Source organism: Pelobates fuscus, chromosome 3 (genome assembly GCF_036172605.1).
Source record: "Pelobates fuscus isolate aPelFus1 chromosome 3, aPelFus1.pri, whole genome shotgun sequence".
NCBI lineage: Eukaryota > Metazoa > Chordata > Amphibia > Anura > Pelobatidae > Pelobates > Pelobates fuscus.
Window position 1 is genome coordinate 324,481,984 of NC_086319.1, and position 22,357 is coordinate 324,504,340.

The following is a 22,357-nucleotide window of genomic DNA, read 5'->3' on the forward strand; positions in this document are numbered from 1 at the left end:
GAAAGAAATGCAGTATGAACAGTTAAGACGTGCTACTCTTAAGGACATACTAGAACGCCGAGGTCGATCAGCAAGCAATTTAAAGAAACGTGAAATTATTGCTTTGCTAGTGGAAATGGATGCAACACAGGGAACGGAGAGAGCTAATGTGCCCAGCAGTTTGGATTTAACACCCGAGGAAATACAATTTAACCGGGCAGTGCAAATAAGGCTGGCACACTTTGGCCCCAACCCCTCAGCAGACATTGTGGAACGTGTGCAAGCCGCAGTAGCAGCACACCAGGCGCTCCAGGGAAGAGGAGCTGCAGCAGCAGAGGTACCCAATAACGATTCCGGAAGGAAAAAGGTACACTTTGCTGCATTTAAAATTTTTATTGAAAATTAAGGAGAGATCGATGGGTTCCTGGCCGATTTTGTGTGACAGTGTGCCCTACACCAGGTACCCACAGATCAATGGGTCACCATCCTCTCTGGGAAATTATCCGGCCCGGCTAGTTACGCATTTCGGGCCATCCCATAGGAGGAAATCACCAGCTACCGGGCAGTGAAGGATGCGCTCCTAGCCAGGTATGCGGTGACCCCAGAAGTTTACAGACGGCGCTTCAGGGAAACCGACAAGCAGGTTGGCGATTCTTATGTAGAATGGGCCTGCAGAGTCCACCGTACTGCAGCCCACTGGATGGCAGGATGCCAAGCAGTATCTGGGGAGGAGGTACTGCAGGTATTTTTACTGGAACATTGCTCCAATAAATTGCCTGCCGGGGTCCGGGAGTGGGTCAGAGATAGAAAACCCTCTACCCTACCTGAGGCGGCCCGGTTGGCAGACGAATATACGGATGCTCGCAAATTGGACAATACAGCTATTAAAGTCCCGTCCAGAGTGGAATACCGACCAGCAGCCACTCCGATTCCAACAGCCTACCAACCCCCAGTGCATCGCACCCCAGCGGTACCACCGACCAATAATTATGTGCAGCCGTCCAAGTTTAATGCCAGGGATTATTCCCAACCCATTCGGTGCTTTCTGTGCAAAAAGTTGGGACACAAACGCCCGGAGTGTCCGCTGAACAACGCCAACCAAGCTCAGTCCTGGAGGAGACCAGCCAACGCAAATCAGCGCCCGCCACAGCCTGCTGCTCACTGTGTAGAGCAGGAGGAATTCTGGGGCATCTTGCACGAAGCCGACCCAGTGCAAGCAGCCCATCAGGACAATCGCCAACAACACCGGCAGACTGTGAAACTGAATGGCCGAGTGGTAAATGGACTTAGTCTCAGAGCACCAACACACAGGAGACACAGTGGCCGTGAGGGTAGCAGGGGGAGCCGTATTTCGTTTACCTGTTGCCCGTGTTCACCTGGATTGGGGAGTGGGCGCTAGACACGTAGATGTTGGAGTTATGAAAGACTTGCCCACTGATGTGCTTCTTGGGAATGATTTGGCCCCCTTGGTTTCGGCCTATGCTCCGATGGGCCCCTTGGACGTTAACCCAGTGACTACTCGTTCTCAGACCCGTGCCTCTGGAACCAGCCCACCTGCTGAGGAGACCCAGGTAAGACCCTTTTCCCCGACTGATACCTTAGATCAGACCCCCTTACGTTGGGATTCCCCAGAGGAGTTTGGGAGGGAGACCCGGACAGATCCGACCCTCCAAAAGTACAGGGATAGAGCAGACGCTGGAGAGGAAGGGATAGACGGGGAACGGTATAAGTGGGCGGGGGACAGGCTATACAGAATCCCAAAACATTCCCAAAAGAAGATAGCCCCTCCGCCGAATCAACAGCTGGTGGTGCCCGCAAAATACCGGCAGGAGATTCTGCGGATAGGGCACGATGTCCCGTTAGCAGGACATCTAGGGTCCCGCCACACGGCCTATAGGATCTCACAGAATTTCTTTTGGCCCAACTTCAACCAGGCTGTGCGGATGTATTGCAGTACTTGTGACACATGTCAACGGGTAGGAAAGCGGGGGGACCACCCTAAGGCTAAGCTATCATCGATGCCTATTATAGGGGAGCCCTTTTCCCGCATAGCTGTTGACATTGTGGGTCCACTGGCCAGGGCTAGTCCATCAGGCAAGAAGTATATTCTTACTGTGGTGGACTATGCCACTCGCTATCCAGAGGCAGTAGCGCTGTCTAATATAGAGGCAGAGACAGTTGCTGATGCCCTGGTTAGGATTTTTACCAGGGTTGGGTTCCCTAAGGAGATTCTCTCCGACCAGGGAACCCAATTCACTGCGGTGCTCACCCAGCAGCTGTGGAAAGTGTGTGGCATTAAGCCCTTGCTTAGCTCACCTTACCACCCACAGACTAACGGTCTCTGCGAGCGTTTTAACGGTACCCTCAAACAGATGCTGAGGACCTTTACAGACACTTGCAGGGACTGGGAGAGATTCCTGCCTCACCTGTTGTTTTCATACCGGGAGGTGCCCCAGGAATCTACTGGGTTCTCCCCCTTTGAGTTACTGTATGGGAGATGGGTCCGCGGACCCCTGGATCTCATCCGGGGCCACTGGGAGGTGGAGACTGAGCAGGAAGGGACCCCCATAGTGCCATATGTTCTGGAACTCCGGGACCGCATGGAGAAACTGTCCCTGATGGTAAGGCGGCCCAGGGGAGACAGAAAAGATGGTACGATCAGGGTGCCCGACAGCGAGCCTTCCAGGTGGGGCAAAAGGTATTGGTGCTCAAACCTGTGAAGGCCAACAAGATGCAAGCATCTTGGCAAGGCCCGTACAAGATAGTAGCACAGATCTGCGATTCTACCTATTTGATAGCCAGCTGTTCAGACGAAAGGGTTCAGAGATCCTTCCATGTGAACATGCTGAAAGAATACCAAGAACGCCCTGAGAATATTGCAGCCGTATTTACCCCAGCTACAGATGACCCTGAGAATTTACCTCTTCCCGATCTGTTAGAAAGGGATCCCCAGACTGACCTCACCTCCCTCGTACAGTTAGGAGACAGGTTAAGAGAACAGAAAGAGTACAAGCGAAACAGTTGTTGTGGGAGAAACAAGCAACTTTCTCCCAGGAGCCAGGTTACACCCACCTCGCTGTACACAAGGTAGAGACCCCTGGACAGACCCCCTTACGACAGCCGCCTTACCGTATCCCTGAAGCAGTCCGAGACGGAATGCGGAAGGAGATCCAGGAGATGACCCAGCTTGGGGTCATCGAACCCTTTGACAGCCCTTGGGCTTCGCCTGTAGTCCTGGTGCCTAAGAAGGATGGAACCACACGGTTCTGTGTGGACTACAGGCGACTCAACGAGCGGACCACCACTGACGCCTACCCGATGCCCCGGGTAGACGAATTACTAGACCGTATTGCCAGGGGACGTTATCTGACCACCATATACCTATGTAAGGGCTACTGGCAGATTCCCCTGACCGAGGATGCTATCCCCAAGTCGGCATTCGTCACCCCATTTGGCCTGTACCAATTTAAGGTCATGCCTTTTGGGATGAAGAATGCCCCGGCTACCTTCCAACGGATGGTGGATAGACTCCTAGATGGCTTCCAAGAATTTGCCTGTGCATACTTGGACGACATAGCGATCTACAGTGGGTCCTGGGAGGAACACCTGGTACATATAGGGGTGGTACTGGATAAGATTCGGGCCGCCGGCCTGACATTGAAGCCAGAAAAGTGCCATCTAGGTATGGCAGAAGTACAGTATCTGGGTCACCGAGTGGGATGTGGGAGCCAGAGACCCGAACCAGCCAAAGTAGAAGCGGTGGCTAACTGGCCCACACCCACTACTAAGACCCAGGTATTGGCCTTCTTGGGGACAGCAGGGTACTACCGACGTTTTGTTCCTGACTACAGCTCTATTGCTAAGCCCCTGACGGACCTGACGAAAAAGAACTTGCCTAAGCAGGTCCTGTGGTCCCCGGCTTGTGAAGCTGCGTTCCAGGCACTGAAACAGGCTCTCGTGAATGCCCCTGTCTTGGCTGCCCCAGTCCCTAACAAACGTTTTCTCGTTCACACAGATGCTTCCATGTATGGACTGGGGGCTGTGTTGAGCCAAGTCGGGGAAGATGGAGGAGAGCATCCTGTCGCATATCTCAGCAGAAAATTACTACCCAGAGAAGTGAGCTATGCGGCAGTTGAGAAAGAATGTTTGGCCCTGGTCTGGGCATTGAAAAAGTTAAGTCCCTACTTGTATGGGCAAGAGTTTTCCCTTGTGACAGATCATAACCCCCTCGTTTGGCTTAACCGGGTCTCAGGAGACAATGGGAGACTGCTAAGATGGAGCTTGGCATTGCAACCTTACAACTTTACTATTAGCTACAGACCCGGTAAGCTGAACGGAAATGCGGATGGCTTATCCCGGCAAACAGACATATCCACCACCTCTTAGTCCGGGCATCCCCAAGTTGACCCGCCACAGGGTCAAGCCGGGTCTGCCGGAGTGTTCCACAAGGGGGGAGCCGTGTGACAGAACCATGCGTCTGTCTATTTCTTTTGTGGATTCGGCTATTTTGTGCCATCCGTCTAAATGACTGTTTCCAGTATTCTAACCATCCGAATGACTATTTTCCCGAATAAAACTGCCGAACGGGTGGCCACCCAGAAGAGAAGTGTGCTGCTGGTTAACCTTTTGATCCCAATTAGAACGTTGTGGTTAACCGCAGACACTTCTCAATTAAGCCGACTTCAGGGTGGCCGCCGTTCGCATGTCGACGAAAGCCCAGCGGTGTTCGGCTCTGATTCCATGGAACTAAAAACGGACACCTTTTCCGCCGAACACCGCTGAAACCATGGGTCATTCGGCTGTCTCGACCAAACCATACGAATACCAGCTGTTCGGAAGTTTTACCGTCGACCGAAAGTATTTAACCCAGATAGCCTTCCCACGGAGTCAATCGCCTGCCGAAAGACTCTAGGAACTTTAACTCCGTGGCGATTGAACTATACGAATGGGATCTGAGCGCTATTCGTCAATAATGTGCCCTCAGATCCCGGCTATCTGGGGATATGTGATATGGCTGGGGAATATACAGTTATAATAAAGTTATATATTTTTATGTATTTTCTGGGTTTATATTTAAAATGGCGATGGGTCTTTGTCCTGGAGATAATTGCATTTCTTCCCAATTATCTCCAGGGCAGGAAGTAGGAAACCCTATTGCATTGTGGGAAAAGTCTATGCCTGTATGTCTGGAATGTCCTACTGTACATCTGTAATTTCAGTCTCCCATTTGGTCCCCTAGGGGAGTGTCCACCAAGTGGGAGACCTGCATAAATACGGGCGGGTAGCCCACAGTAAATCCAGATCCTGTTTGACCCTCAATACGGAGCTTCTGTCTCGTTATTGGGGGGATTTCTTATTCACGCTTAGAGACTGTTTATGGGAAACTTATGCCGCTTGGTGGATATCGTGATTCGGTTATTAGCGGCAGTTCGTGGAGTTCGGTTCGGGAACCAGAGTGCATTCACGGATCCCGTTCGGGAGATTATCGCTTCCCCTGGTTATGGTTCGTGGATTATAAAGTATGCGAACAGAGACTTAATACGGTGAGAGGGGAAGGTGAACTAAACGGCGATTTACTGATAGAGACAAAAGGTGTCTTAACACACTCTAGTCGTCTAAATTCATTATATGGAAAAAAATTTAGCCATGTTGGTAGATGGCAACTTTCTTTGAGAATAAAACTGTTCACATCGATCTCTTTGAAATGTGTTTTATTTTTTATTTTTCCAGAGTCTATATATATAGTGAGATCCAAGAATTCCACTGCAGTTTTGCTATAGACTGTATTGAGTTTCACTCCCCAAGTATTCTTATTTGTAAATTCCAGAAATTTCTTCAGTTCTCCTTCCCATATGAAAAATACATCATCTATGTATCGTTTGTAATTCCGGATATTGGACTATTGGACTCAAAATAGCTTACACTATCATAATTTTATGTTTGGTGGAAGAGGGGTTCAGATATTCAAATTGAAAACAGAGAGCATTGATGAACATTTTGTTTTTATTATCATGTTTTGATGAATATATTTTGCACTAGCTGTAATAAGCACATGTTTTTGCATCTTTGGTTTAATATTACACATGAGAAATTGTTATCATAGAGGATGTGACCTGGCTGAATTTGTATTTTCAGTTAAAATTTTTGTGTTTTGTAAGTAAAAAGAAGCACAATTTGAGTGTGTTACGTGAACAAAAGGAATATGTACATACAGTACAAGGGTATTAAATCAGTAATTTAATAAGTGCCATTTTACACAAGATACAACACTCTGACTGCTCTAATGAAGACTTGACCAGTAAGCTTACAGTTGAATCCCTTCAAATCTGATTTGCTTCCAAGAATGAATTTTGAAAACATTCTTTATAAGTACATTGAATTCATCAGAGTTTTAGGAATTTAACTTGGTCATTAGAATTTGGTATTTAGAGATCTGACAACTCCCACACAGTTGGATGTTTTGGAAACAAATTGTTTACTTTTACAGTTCTGAGTCTACTATGTGGGGCTCTCTAACATGCGAGTGCTACTATTTGTTCATTTTTATTACTGCACATATATTAAGTATTCTGCTATGAGATCTCTCCCTGTAGTTTTGACAACATTTTGCTTTTACATATTGGAAAAGAAAGTAAAGCACTACCTCAACAAGTGCACGTATGTATCACACTAGATCCCAGTGAGTGTTTCCTTGTTGAGCATTATCTCTCTAATACGTGCTTATCTTCTATTTTAGAGTCAATTGCAGCTATAACTGATATTTTAAGAATTGTACAATTTGTTTTTAGCTTTTGGGAAAACGTTGCTCCACCAATTATTATGGGTGTCTAGCTCTGTAACCTTTGAATTTTCGATAGTGCTGTTTAGTATCCTCTATAGAGAAACGTTCCACAGACAAAACCGGTTTCATTTCACTATGGGAAAAAGGGAAATCATAAAATCAAAAAATATTAACTCACATTTAATAATTATTTAAATATGAAAATCATTTTTATTCAGAAGACCTGTTTTGATAATCTTTTCAAAACTCTACTTTATCATTTGCATTTTATCCATTTCACTTTTACCTGGGGTTACCATTTCTTAGTATTGCCAGATTAATTATTTTATAGAAACATTATTAAAATATGAGATGTTCAAAAACAATTAAAATGTATTTAAAATGGAAGGAAGGAATGCAAAGAAAATGAAAGGAAAGAAAGAAAAAGAGAGAATTATCAGTAATTGAAGTATCTGAAAATACAGATAGTGTATATCACTACTGGAAGTGAACGTGCTTGTTTTATTATCATTTTGCTGTAGGAACCCTGATAAATAATGCATTTGAGTTTTGTTTTAGTGAGTCATGATTCATTGCCATCCATCTAGTACCCTAAAAGCTTGCAGTCAGCCCGGAGAGTCCTCACAGTATGTCATTAAGGCACTAGCCAATTAAAATGCTCAGTGCTAAGTGACATTTCTCACAACAGAGAAAACTGTAATCGATTTTTTTTATTTTCACAGAAGAATCAAACTCCTCACTAGAGAGCACAGGGACAGTTTCCTATTCAACATAGATTTGTAGAGATTTATGTTGCAGCTTCCAATTCCAAAACATAGAATGAGCTCAGGCAGTGTGTGCAGATTAAAGGACAGTCGACTTCACATATTGAAATCTACCCAGTGGTTCAGCAGTGCTTAAAAGCAGCATGGGGATTTGTGAATGATGGCATCTAAAGTCATCTTTAGGAGAGCACCCTCCGAGCTCTTGGAATTGAAAAAGGATAACCTCTGTGTGAATTGTGCTGTAAGCACCAGGGAACGATGGGTTAATTGCATGCCATGATTATAAGCTAATAAATATTTGATATGATTATATTTTATTATTATTATTATTATTATTATTATATTTAATTAAAAGAGCATTCTATAATTGAGCATAAGTTAAGATACCATGAAACCAAGTTAATAAAAAGCACAATATGTTCTCTTCTGCTATATAAGAGTTAAAGTGACTCTCACACATTAGAGATGAAATCCAGATGCTTAAATTGATGAAGTAATAAAAATGATTTTATTACAGAACTGTTCCAGGCCTGCACTTTGGACCTTGGTGTAACTAGAAGGTGTGACATCTTACTCCAATACATATTCAGGTGCATTCTGTCAGGATTACTGTTTGATCCAGCACTTAGAACTGTATAGCACGGTTGACAAAATAAGTAACGTATTACTGGTCCATAGAATGGCCGGATTTAACGTACATAGAATAGTAAAAAATACTAGCCGAGGTCAGGGAACACAGAAAGGGACGCAGCGATTAGGAAAGCCAGGAGTCAGGATACCAGAATATAGAGAAGTCAATAAACAAAGCCAAAGTCAAAAAACAGGTAGAAAACTAATAACAGGAACACGCTCTCGGACAACCACAAGGGAAACCACGACAGGGCACTGAGCAGGATGAGAACTGGGCCTAAATACCCCTCCTTTAGTTCTGATAGGCTGTAACTGGCCTTTGACCCCAAAGTCAGTTACCAGGTTTCATTTGCATAATTGCTGCTCAGCATTAACCCTTCTGTGGATTAGGTTGCTGCTCGGCACAACTTTTCCTGTGTGGACAGTAAATGTCATTAACCACATTTCTATAAGCAGATGAATACGTGACACATTCCCCCACTGTAGGCTTTTGTCTGGTTCACACCCTCCCCTTTAGTCTAAAATAAGTAAAAGTGTAACAAAAGGTCTCTTCTCTTTTTCATAATGTTTTGTGGCTTAGAAAATAAAGGCTCTGTTCACATTTACTTATAAGTAAAAGACCAGAGAAAGATACTCTCCTCTTCTTCACACAAAGCCACCAGGCAAAATCGATGACGTAGATTTGCTGAGACTTGAAGCTTAGATGTTAATGTATCCCATAAATCCACCATAATGACTATAATGTTTAGTATGCTGGTGTGCAATACAATACTTTTTTTTTTTTTTTTTTTTTTTTACCCATGTAACTGTTTTATAGTCATCCGAATATATGACATTAATGGCTATCTTTGACAACCAAGATGCTGTTGAACAAAACATCCTATGATGCTCAAAAAGCCAAGGCTATGCTAATGATGGCTGATAATATCTAGCTGCTGGTAGATGCCTTGGTTCTTGTGATAATATTGTAAAATAGATAACCCCACAGCTGTATAGCATTGCCACTTTAGCAGGGACGGATCCAGAACCTGATCTACAGGGACTGTAGTAAGGGCATATGGGCTTTAGCGGACATATAGTGGTATAGGGGATAAGGGCTTTAGCAAGAGGACTAGGAGCTGTAGTATGGGGTTAGGGGCTTTAGTGGGGGTTAGGGGATGTATTGGGAAGGGTAGGGGCTGAAGTGGTAGATAGGGAGTGCAATTGAGAGATATGGGCTAAAGAAAAAACAAACAAAAATGTATCCACCCTTCCCTGAGGCTTACTTTGGGGCAAGGAAAGGGGAATTCTATTCTCTGGTTGTCTGGTGGGAGATGCGCTGCTTTGTCTGTACCCCCAGCACCTTCTTGCTGCTGCTGGGGAAAGTGTCAGAGGGATGCTGTAGCGACCCGCGACAATGCACTGGTACTGTAGGGTTAGGGAGAACGTGGTTCAGTGCCTCGAACTCCCAGGGGCATAGCAGGTGAAGGAGATCTTTGCTCTCCACACTGGCCAGCCATGAGGCCCAAGTGGTCAGAGACTCTGACGGCCTCGCATTGGCTTCCTCCTCAAATCCACCCCTGAGCATTAGAATACTGAACAGGTGTACCTGTATAAATCATTTTAACCACTTAGTCCCTGTAGATATGGAATATTTTAACCGAAGAACACACTATTGAGGCAAAACAGGTGCTATTCTGGGGCATGCTGCTAAGGAAGGAGCAAACACCATGGTAACCAGTAGAATGTTTCTTAACATTAACCCCTTCAGGACGGAGTCAATAGTGCACGTTCTGATCAAAACAAAATGTAAACAAAAACTGGAATTTGCGCTATATGTCTGTTCAACCGTAGTTCCCCTCTTTCAAATTATATGCACCCACACTTATTATATATCATTTTGTTCAGGAGAAACAGGGCTTTAATCTATCATTAACTATTCATATATGGAACATAATTTATTATGAATAAAATAAAAAAAAAGGTGAGAAAATAAGATTTTTTTTTAAATTTGTATTTCCGTCTGCCATTTTAGCTGTGAATGTCATAATACTGTTAGGTTTTACTGCAAAAAAATGCGCATATTTGTAATCAGCGATGTCTCACGAGTACAACAGTACCCCCCATTAACAGGTTTTATGGTGTTTTGGAAAGTTACAGGGTCAAATATAGAACGTTCCATTTTCAAATTGAAATTTTCCAGATTAGTAATGTTACCTTTGAGACGGTGTGGTAGCCCAGGAAAGAGAATTACCCCCATAATGGCATACCATTTGAAAAATTAGACAAGCCAAGGTATTGAAAGTGGGGTATGTTTAGACTTTTTTAGTAGCCACTTAGTCACAAACACTGGCCAAAATTAGCGTTCATATTTGTTTTTGTGTGAAAAAAGCAAAAAACTAATATTTGGCCAGTGTTTGTGACTAAGTGGCTACTAAGAAAGACTGGACATACCCCACTTGCAATACCTCGGGTTGTCTACTTTTGCAAATGGTATGCCATCATGGGGGTAATTCTCATTCCTGGGCTACCATACGCTCTCAAAGGCAACATAACCAATCTGGCAAATTTCAATGTGAAAAAAATGAAATGCAAGCCTTATATGTGACTCTCTAACTTTCCAAAACACCATAAAACCTGTACATGGGGGGTACTGTTATTCTCGGGAGACTTCACTAAACACAAATATTAGTGTTTTAAAACCGTAAAACATATTACAACAATAATATAGACCATAAAAGTGCCGTTCGCTTGTAAAAAATGTGAAAAACGTCACTTTTACTTAAAATATCATTGTTGTAATACAATTTACCAGTTTGAAACACTAATATTTGAGTTCAGTGAAGTCTCCCGAGTAAAACAGTACCCCCTATGTACAGGTTTTATGGTGTCTTGGAGAGTTACAGGGTCAAATATAGTGCTTGCGAATTAAATTCTCTGCACTTTCTCCCTGTGTTGTCAGGCATGTCAATCAAATTTTAATTAATCAAATCACATAATTACGTTAAAAGATTATTTAAATATACACGTAGAATTTTAATATATATGCATTTATAGGTATTTAAATTCTACGTGTATACTAATGTAATCTTTTCTGTAATTATATGTATTTATCTATATATATATATTTGCGGTTATTTGTATTTTATACAACGATAGATATATATAGAATGTCATTCTAAGTGTATTTTGTTACCGATATATATATATTAATAACAAAATACAGTTAGAATGAAATTACATATGCATATATAATTTATATTAAATTTTGTTTCAATATTTTATTTATTTATTTTATTATTTTATTTATTTATTATTTTAATTATACGTATTTATATATAATATATATATGTACATCTATTATATATATAATATATATACATATTATATATATGTAACGTCATTCTAAGTGTATTTTAATATTAATTTATATACTTATATTAATATTAAAATACACGTTGCATGACGTTACATACATATAATATGTATATATATTATATATATATAATATATACATATTATATATATATTAAAATATATTTAATTTATTTTTAAACATGTTTATTTTATTTTTTTTACACCTCCTACCAGCAGGGGGACTGTCTGATATTTCAAACAGTCCCCCTGCTGGCAGATCCATAGCCAGCTATAGGGGGCCATGTGATCGCTCTTTGAGAGCGATCACATGGCCCCCGGGGGCCTCATTTGCCGGAGGGGGGCTGCCTGGGCTCTCAGGCAGCCCCCCAGAAGAGGATCGCGGCGGAGGTGAGTAGTTGCTGGCTCCTGGGGGCTTAAACCGTTACGGCGTTCCATGCCGCCGCAACGGCTTTAAAGCCCATTTAAAGCGCAACGGCATGGAACGCCGTAACGGCGTTAAGGGGTTAAGAAAAGTAGTTCCTTGTTTACCATGATAAATATCCCCTATAACTTTCTTAATGTATCTTAAAGCAGCTGTAAGCCACACAATGCTGGTTACCGCTGATTAGATATAACTAAAGAAAAACAAGTTACCTGCGCTCTCTCCTTAATCCTTATGTGATTTTAAACAAATGGAGTTTTTTTTAGTTACCTCCAATGGCCATAAGCGGATAAGCCCACCTGCAAAAGTCAAGACAGACCCCACCCAGGTGGGTCCTAACTCCAACCATTCACCTTGCTTCCTTGAGCTTCTGGCAAAGATCTCTAATGAGACAAAAAAGGGTATTTTTTATATACACCCCTATATATTAACCCTTAATAGGGAACACATGGGATGGACGGCTGCATTGTAACAAGGCTGAGTGATACAAAAAATGGATACAAATGCAGAAAGATAAGTCCTGCGCTCACTCCCATCACTGGGCGGCAGCAATGACTACAGCCCCAATATATAGTAAAAATGATATAGTATAAAAGTAGCACAATGCACAGCTCTCCCCCTCCTGGCCATGCTACACAGAGAGGGCTGGGGAGACAAAGAGACACACAGAGGGGCTGGGAGGACAAAGAGACACACAGAGGGGCTGGGGGGGACAAAGAGACACACAGAGGGACTGGGGGGACAAAGAGACACACAAAATTGCGGAGGCAAGAGGCACACAAAATGGCTGTGGGAACAAAGAGACATACAGAGGGGACAAAGAGATGCACAAAGGAGTTGAGGGGAACATAGTAGTTTAAAGTATTATGCTTTTAATGTTTTCCACAAATCTGATTTTAAAAATCAAAGTTATTATTTTTTTATTTCTGGGGGAGGGAGTGCAAGTGGCTGGTCTTGCGTAGGTCGCAAACTAGTCTAGTCCTTGTCATAACACTTTAAATCTGTCCTTATACATAAAAGAAAACTAGGAAAAATCAATACACTTGTGTATTTCATTTGAACTGATTTTAAAGAAGCTTTTAAATCTAATAGCACTTTTAATGTAAACCACATTTGGAATGGCGTTTCGGAAAAAGAACCCATAAATGTAAGTTTTAATTGTAACAAAGCATTATTAATCTGCAAGAATCCTCTATTAAACATAACCACGTGCAAGGAAGAAAAGAACTTTATTAAATTTTTTCCCCCCAATTTAAATAGCTGATAGCCTTTATTTCTGCTGAGTTAAATGTTTCCTGTGTTCTATTTTATGACTGGAGGTATCTGTGTCACATAACAGCATTCAGCACCACACAGCTTTATTACTTTGGTTTATTTTATTGACTGCAATCTTAAGACAGCAAGGGGAACAATGGTTTCTTGATTGATGGGGAAAAAATTATGATATTCACCATCTTTTCTTGCAGTGAAACTCTAATAAGATTCAGCTGTTCAATGCAAGGATCAATTCACTAAATAGTGTGTTGTGGTAAGTTAACAACTTACATTTTGTGACAATAAACAGGGTTATTCAGTAAACTGGAAATGTTGGATAATTAACAAGTGAATTGCAAATTTTAGGCCAAAATAGGCAGCTGTATTGACATAAAACTTGCAATTCCCCCGCCAGTCATATACAATCCTTTGTTTATTAACCCCTTCACAACCTGCACATTTTCGTTAGAAGAAATAATAGAATTTACATAATATTTATTTGAAAAATGACATGAATAGCTAACATGAAAATGTATGGAAAAAAACTGCCATTTTGTATATACGGTAGACTGCTGTTCCAACATACAATTTCCAGTCATGCAAATTTATAAATGTTTTCCCATAATTTTTTTAATGTATTTATTTATTCTTGACTGCAGACCCAAAATATACCCTGAACGCGTTAACCAAACTGGCACGGCAATATAATGGAAATGGCAACAACCAGAGCTTTATTAACAATACAACATAACATCCTATAACCTGGCTGTCTCCATCCTTTAATACACTGTCAGTAGTGATGTCGCGAACATAACATTTTCCGTTCGCGAATGGCGAATGCGAATTTCCGCAAATGTTCGCGAACGGGCGAACCGGGCGAACTGCCATAGACTTCAATGGGCAGGCGAATTTTAAAACCCACAGGGACTCTTTCTGGCCACAATAGTAATGGAAAAGTTGTTTCAAGGGGACTAACACCTGGACTGTGGCATGCCGGAGGGGGATCCATGGCAAAACTCCCATGGAAAATTACATAGTTGATGCAGAGTCTGGTTTTAATCCATAAAGGGCATAAATCACCTAACATTCCTAAATTGCTTGGAATAACGTGCTTTAAAACATCAGGTATGATGTTGTATCGATCAGGTAGTGTAAGGGCTACGCCCGCTTCACAGTGACAGACCAAACTCCCCGTTTAACGCACCGCAAACAACCGCAAACAGTCCATTTGCACAACCGCAAACTCCCCATTTGCACAAGGTAGGATACCAAGCTAGCCATGTCCCGTTCCTTGTCATCACTGATGTCATTGAAGGTCTCTTCCTCCACCCAGCCACGTACAACACCAAGGGTCCACGAAAGGTGACATCAAGCCCCTTGGGACGCCTGCTGTGTTTGGTCTATCACCTCCTCAAAGCCACCTTCCTCCTCTGACTCCTCTTCTTCAGACACCTCTCTCTGCGTTGCCTCTCTCTGCGTTATCATAAGGTGTGTTAAGTAGTACTATTCCTATCCTCCTTTTTTTGTCCTCCTACTTCAAATTTGGGGCACTGCGCGTGTAATCTAATGTGCCACCAGATAGGAGTGGTGTGTTAAGTAGTCCCCCTCATCAGGCCTTTTTTAGTCAAATGTATTGCCCACTGTCAGTCCCTTCAGGATCCATCCCTCATTCATCATAATAAAGGTGAGGTAATCTAGACTTTTTTGACCTAGGCGACTTCTCTTCTCAGTGACAATACCTCCTGCTGCACTGAAGGTCCTTTCTGGCAGGACACTTGAAGCGGGGCAGGCCAGAAGTTCTATCGCAAATTGGGATAGCTCAGGCCACAGGTCAAGCCTGCACACCCAGTAGTCAAGGGGTTCATTGCTCCTCAGAGTCTCGATATCTGCAGTTAAGGCGAGGTAGTCTGCTACCTGTCGGTCGAGTCGTTCTCTGAGGGTGGACCCCGAAGGGCTGTGGAGATGTATAGGACTTAAAAAGCTCCGCATGTCCTCCATCAACAACACGTCTGTAAAGCGTCCTGTCCTTGCCGGCGTGGTCGTGGGAGGAGGAGGATTACTTTCACCTCTTCCCCTGTTAGATTCCCGTTGTGCTGTGACATCACCCTTATACGCTGTGTAAAGCATACTTTTTAATTTATTTTGGAACTGCTGCATCCTTTCCGACTTGCGGTAATTTGGTAGCATTTCAGGCACTTTCTGCTTATACCGAGGGTCTAATAGCGTGGACACCCAGTACAGGTCGTTCTCCTTCAGCTTTTTTATACGAGGGTCCCTCAACAGGCACGACAGCATGAAAGGCCCCATTTGCACAAGGTTGGATGCCGAGCTACTCATGTCCCATTCCTCGTCCTCAGTGATCTCACTGAAGGTATGTTCTTCCCCCCAGCCACGTTCAACACCACTGGTACCAGATAGGTGACAACGAGCACCCTGGGATGCCTGTTGTGGTTGGTCTTCCTCCTCCTCCTCAAAGTCACATTCATCCTCTGACTCCTCTTCCTCTTCCAGCGTTGCCGCAGGTCCAGCAAGCGATGCTGATAAGGCTGTTTCTGGTGGTGATGGTGACCACAACTCTTCCTCTTCCTCTCCACGCTCATCTACGGCCTGATCCAGCACTCTTCGCAGGGCACACTCCAGGAAGAAAACAAATGGTATGATGTCGCTGATGGTGCCTTCGGTGCGACTGACTAGGTTTGTCACCTCCTCAAAAGGAAGCATGAGCCTACAGGCATTGGACTATTATATTACAGTCCAAAAAGTTTTTTTTTTGTTAAATGCAAGCTATTATGACACCAGATATGAGTGGTGGCACTGGGCAAGTGGGCACAGTATACGCTGTGAGCCTGACACACACGCTGGCAGACAACTAACTGCTATTCAATCTATTACAGTCAAAACTGTATTTTTTTTTTTTTAATGTACAGTAGTGTTACACCAGATATGAGTTGCACTGGTGTGACACTGTGCCCTGGCAGGCCCTGAAACGCACACCTGTGAAGGAAAATGACTGCTATTATATTACAGTCCAAAAAGGTTTTTTTTTCTTAAATGCAAGCTATTGTGACACCAGATATGAGTGGTGGCACTGGGCAGAGTATATGCTGTGAGCCTGACACACATGCTGGCAGACAACTAACTGCTATTCAATCTATTACAGTCAAAATTGTATTTTTTTTTTAAATGTACAGTAGTGTTACACCAGATATGAGTTGCACTGGTGTGACACTGTGCCCTGGCAGGCTCTGAAACGCACACGTGTGAAGGAAAATGACTGCTATTATATTACAGTCAAAAAAGTGTTTTTTTTTCTTAAATGCAAGCTATTGTGACACCAGATATGAGTGGTGGCACTGGGCAAGTGGGCACAGTATACGCTGTGAGCCTGACACACACGCTGGCAGACAACTAACTGCTATTCAATCTATTACAGTCAAAATTTATTTTATTTTTTAAAATGTACACTACTGTTACACCAAAAATTAGTTGCACTGGTGTGACACTGTGCCCTGCCAGGCCCTGAAACGCACACGTGTGAAGGAAACTGACTGCTATTATATTACAGTCCCAAAAGGTTTTTTTTTTGTTAAATGCAAGCTATTGTGACACCAGATATGAGTGGTGGCACTGGGCAAGTGGGCACAGTATACGCTGTGAGCCTGACACACACGCTGGCAGACAACTAACTGCTATTCAATCTATTACAGTCAAAATTTATTTTATTTTTTAAAATGTACACTACTGTTACACCAAAAATTAGTTGCACTGGTGTGACACTGTGCCCTGCCAGGCCCTGAAACGCACACGTGTGAAGGAAACTGACTGCTATTATATTACAGTCCCAAAAGTTTTTTTTTTTGTTAAATGCAAGCTATTGTGACACCAGATATGAGTGGTGGCACTGGGCAAGTGGGCACAGTATAAATACGCTGTGAGCCTGACACACACGCTGGCAGACAACTAACTGCTATTCAATATATTACAGTCAAAATTGTATTTTTTTTTTAAATGTACACTACTGTTACACAAGATATGAGTTGCACTGGTGTGACACTGTGCCCTGGCAGGCCCTGAAACGCACACGTGTGAAGGAAACTGACTGCTATTATATTACAGTCCAAAAGTTTTTTTTGTGAAATGCAAGCTATTGTGACACCAGATATGAGTGGTGGCACTGGGCAAGTGGGCACAGTATACGCTGTGAGCCTGACACACACGCTGGCAGACAACTAACTGCTATTCAATCTATTACAGTCAAAATTATTATTATTTTTTTAAATGTTCACTTTTGTTACACCAGATATGAGTTGCACTGGTGTGACACTGTGCCCTGGCAGGACCTGAAACGCACACGTGTGAAGGAAACTGACTGCTATTATATTACAGTCAAAAAAGTTGTTTTTTTGTTAAATGCAAGCTATTGTGACACCAGATATGAGTGGTGGCACTGGGAAAGTGGGCACAGTATACGCTGTGAGCCTGACACACACGCTGGCAGACAACTAACTGCTATTCAATCTATTACAGTCAAATTTTTTTTATTTTTTTTAAATGTACACTACTGTTACATCAGATATGAGTTGCACTGGTGTGACACTGTACCCTGGCAGGACCTGAAACGCACACGTGTGAAGGAAACTGACTGCTATTATTTTACAGTCAAAAACGTTTTTTTTTGTTAAATGCAAGCTATTGTGACACCAAATATGAGTGGTGGCACTGGGCAAGTGGGCACAGTATATGCTGTGAGCCTGACACACACACTGGCAGGCAGGCAACTGCAATTAGATTACAGAGAAAAAAAAAAGCAGACCTATGTTCTAGACCTATAAAGGGCTTTTTGGGGTGCTGTCCTTACAGCAGAGATCAGATGAGTCCTTCAGGATTGTAGTGGACACTGAATACACTAGCCTAGCTATCAATTTCCCTATTAAATCAGCAGCAGCACACTGTCCCTCCTCTCACTAAGAATGCAGCTTCAGAATGAATCTAAAATGGATGCTGTCCAGGCGGTGGGAGGTTCTGGGAGGGAGGGTCTGCTGCTGATGGGCTGGAATGTGTCTGCTGACTGTGAGGTACAGGGTCAAAGTTTCCTCAATGATGACGAATAGGGGGCGGACCGAACATCGCATATGTTCGCCATCCGTGGTGAACGCGAATCAGCTATGTTCGCCAGGAACTGTTGGGGGTGTGGGGTAACCCAACATATAGTTAACCATCAAAATTCCAACAGCTTGTGGCAGCCTGCACTTGTCCGATTGGGCAATCATTTTATTTTCCTTTTACTGCAAACAAATAAACAACACAAACAGAAAAAAAACTACACAACACAATATCCACTGACAATAGCAACCCAGAATATTAGTGGGGGGTTTTAACGGGGGTTTTACAGGCGGGCGGTAAGGTAGTCATGCTCCCTCAACTGCTAACCCCAGACTGAAATTGCCCACCCAACAACCAAGGAACCCCGGTTACATTGTATCTCTTTTGAAGAAACATCCCTAAATAATTTTGAGCAGCAGTCATGTCCCCTTTTCCCCATTTTGTCCAGGGGGGTTTCTTTATAGGAATTTTGGAAGAATTAAAAGCTTTAGAGAAAATACAGTATCCCTTATCTGCACTATTTCACAGTAGATTTGAAATACAGTGGGACCTCGGTTTACGAATTTAATGCGTTCTCTGGGACATTTCTTATTGCGAAAAATTTGTAAACTGAAACGTGGTTTCCCATAGGAATACATTGAAAACCAATAAATCGTTCTGGAGGTCAGAAAAAAGTCAAATTGAGTTGGAATGGAAACCAAACCACAATGCAGAACACACAATAAAAGGTATGCAAACGATGAAGGTCAGCTCCCTACCTTTCCACAGCTTGAGAAATGCACCAGAAAGTCCCAAAACCAATGCAAACAATTTCCATAATGGCTCCAAAACTTGATGCAAAAGCCGCTCCAACACCTCCACACTCGACGCAACGTGCTACCCACAAGCTCCAGCATGCAGGGGGTGGTGCTATAAACCTCCCAGGTGCAATGCATTCTGGGGAAACTTGCTTTGTATTGCGAAAAATAATTGTAAACAAAGGCATTATTTTCAATGGATATTCATTTGTAAACCGAAAATTATGTTTGTAAACTGAGGTCCCACTGTAATAGTACACAAGCAAAATATTTTTTACACACAGTATATGTGACAAAAATAAAGAAAAATTGTCAAATTATAGGTGATTTCTTATTTGAGTAAATGTGAATGTTTTTAATCTTTCCTGTAATAAATACTACTGTTTAGCGGAGAACACTATGTTGTTACTTACTGATACTTTTTACTGCCTATTTATAGTTTTAAGGGAATTTCTATGCTTTGAGTGTTTGTGTACCCCTGTTTCACCTGTTTCATCCTTGCAGGGTACTAGAATATCCAGAGAATTGTGCATTGTTTTTTGCTACTATTTATCTTTACTTTTTTAGCATTAAGCAGAATCTGTTACAGTATATCAGCATTTCACTATTTAATACCTATATTTATGATCACACTGGAAAGGACTTTAGTAGTTTGACTTGGTTTAGGGAGTGGACTTTATTGTGTTTTAATTCCAACTATACTTACCTTTGATACCTGCATGTTTATGTTTTTAGCTATAACTGTAAAAAAGAATAATAACCCAAAGCACACCAGTAAGTTTGCATATAAAAAAGATTTATTCATCCAGTGATTCAATAAAAGTAGTACAAGAAAAGTGCAAACAACAGTATAGGAATGCAAACATTAAGTCACCAACTCATATAAAGTATATCAAGTATAGAGATAAGTGCTTAGTTTCAAAGCCCACCAACCCATAATATTGTAGGCATACTAACCCAGAGCAAGAGATACAGCAACCCCAACGTTTCGGCATCTGCCCTTCCACAAGGGGGATCTCAAAGACTTCAATCTATATTCTCATTTATATACCAAGTGAAATCTGAAGTCATCAGAAATAATCACCCCTAAATCCCTTTCCTCAGATGTTGAAGTTAGGGCTCTGCCCTTTGGTTTTTACGTCCAAGATGCATTATCTTGCACTTATCCACATTAAATGTCAGTTGCCACAACTCTGACCATTTTTCTAGTCTACCTAAATCATTTTCCATTTGGCTTATCCTTCCTGGAACATCAACCCTGTTACATATCTTAGTATCATCCGCAAAAAGACACACCTTACCATCAAGACCTTCTGCAATATCACTAATAAAAATATTAAAGAGAATGGGTCCAAGTACAGATCCCTGAGGTACCCCACTGGTGACAAGCCCAAGCTTCGAATATACTCCATTGACTACAACCCTCTGTTGCCTGTCACTCAGCCACTGCCTTACCCATTCAACAATATTGGAATCCAAACTCAAAGATTGTAGTTTGTTGATAAGCCTTCTATGTGCAACAGTGTCAAAAGCCTTACTGAAATCGAGGTAAGCAATGTCTACTGCACCACCCTGATCTATAATTTTAGTTACCCAATCAAAAAAATCAATAAGATTAGTTTGGCATGATCTCCCTGAAGTAAACCCATGTTGTCTCTGATCTTGAAATCCATGTGTTTTTAGATGTTCAACAATCCTATCCTTTAACATGGTTTCCATCACTTTCCCCACTACTGAAGTTAGGCTTACTGGCCTATAGTTGCCCGACTCCTCCCTATTACCTATCTTGTGAATGGGCACAACATTCGCTAACTTCCAATCTTCTGGGACTACTCCTGTTATCAATGATTGGTTAAATAAATCTGTTAATGGTTTTGCTACTACACCACTAAGCTCTTTTAATAGCTTTGGGTGTATTCCATCAGGTCCCATTGACTTATTTGTCTTTACTTTTGACAGTTGAAATAGAACCTCTTCCTCTGTAAACTCACGTGTAATAAATGACTCATTTATCCTTTTTCTTAACTGAGGTCCCTTTCCTTCATTTTCATCTGTAAATACCGAACAAAAATATTCATTGAGGCAGTCAGCTAGACCTTTATCCTCATCTACATACCTTCCTTCTTTTGTTTTTAATCTAACTAATCCTTGTTTTACTTTTCTTTTCTCATTTATGTATCTAAAAAAGGTTTTGTCCCCCTTTTTTACTGACTGTGCTATTTTCTCTTCTGTGTGTGATTTGGAAGCTCTTATAACTTGCTTAGCCTCTTTCTGCCTAATCTTATAGGTCATTCTGTCTTCCTCACTCTGGTTTTTTTTATAATTACTAAATGCTAACTTTTTGTTTTTTACTATTTTGGCTACATCTGTGGAGTACCACAGTGGTTTCTTAAGAACTGGGATGTTTTCAGCTTCCAGGAATTGTGCAGATCCTTGCAACCAGGGCCATCTTTAATATTGACCAGACCATGGGCAACCATTTTCTTGTGCCCCCTGGACCCTGCACCCTCCCACTCCCTGGCATGCAATCAGTGGAGTTATCACTAGGCTGTAATGTAAATACTGCATTGTCTCTGAAAAGAAGTGTTTACAGCAAAAAGCCTGAAGGTAATGATTTTACTCACCAGAACAAATTCAATAAGCTGTAGTTGTTCTGTTGACTATAGTGTCCCTTTAAAAGAGATGCAACACTCTATGGGCGACTCATCAGTGGATTGGCACAATATAGTAATTCTATCTGTATGTTGGCCTTCTGCACTATAATTCCACGTGTTTTGTTTTATTAAATGTTTCCCACGTATCAATGTGTTTATAATGTCTTACATGGTACACCACTACTGAACAAAATGTCTCATCACAAAACATTAAAACAGAAATATAAGTAATACTATACGGAAAACACAAATAAACTCAAAGAAAGTAGTCATATGGTGAACACAAGGTATTGGCATGTTTCATATAGAAAAATGGCATGAATTCCAAAAGTGCTGATGTTGGGCTATTTATCTTTACATTTTCTAGCATGATGATTTGTAAATGGCCTGTTATAGCAACAAAACAGCTGTGATGATAGTCATCAACGTAGCTGTCATGATGGAGTTATTGAATGGGATGTAAAAGCCATGCTCTTTTGATTCCTGGTGTAATACATGTGCACATAAATCAGGAAGAATTATCTGTGCAAGGGGTGTCTCACTGCAAGATTTAGTATTCTAGAGAACTTTATTATCAGGCCAGCTACCCGTAAGCTATGAGACTCAATAAATGATTA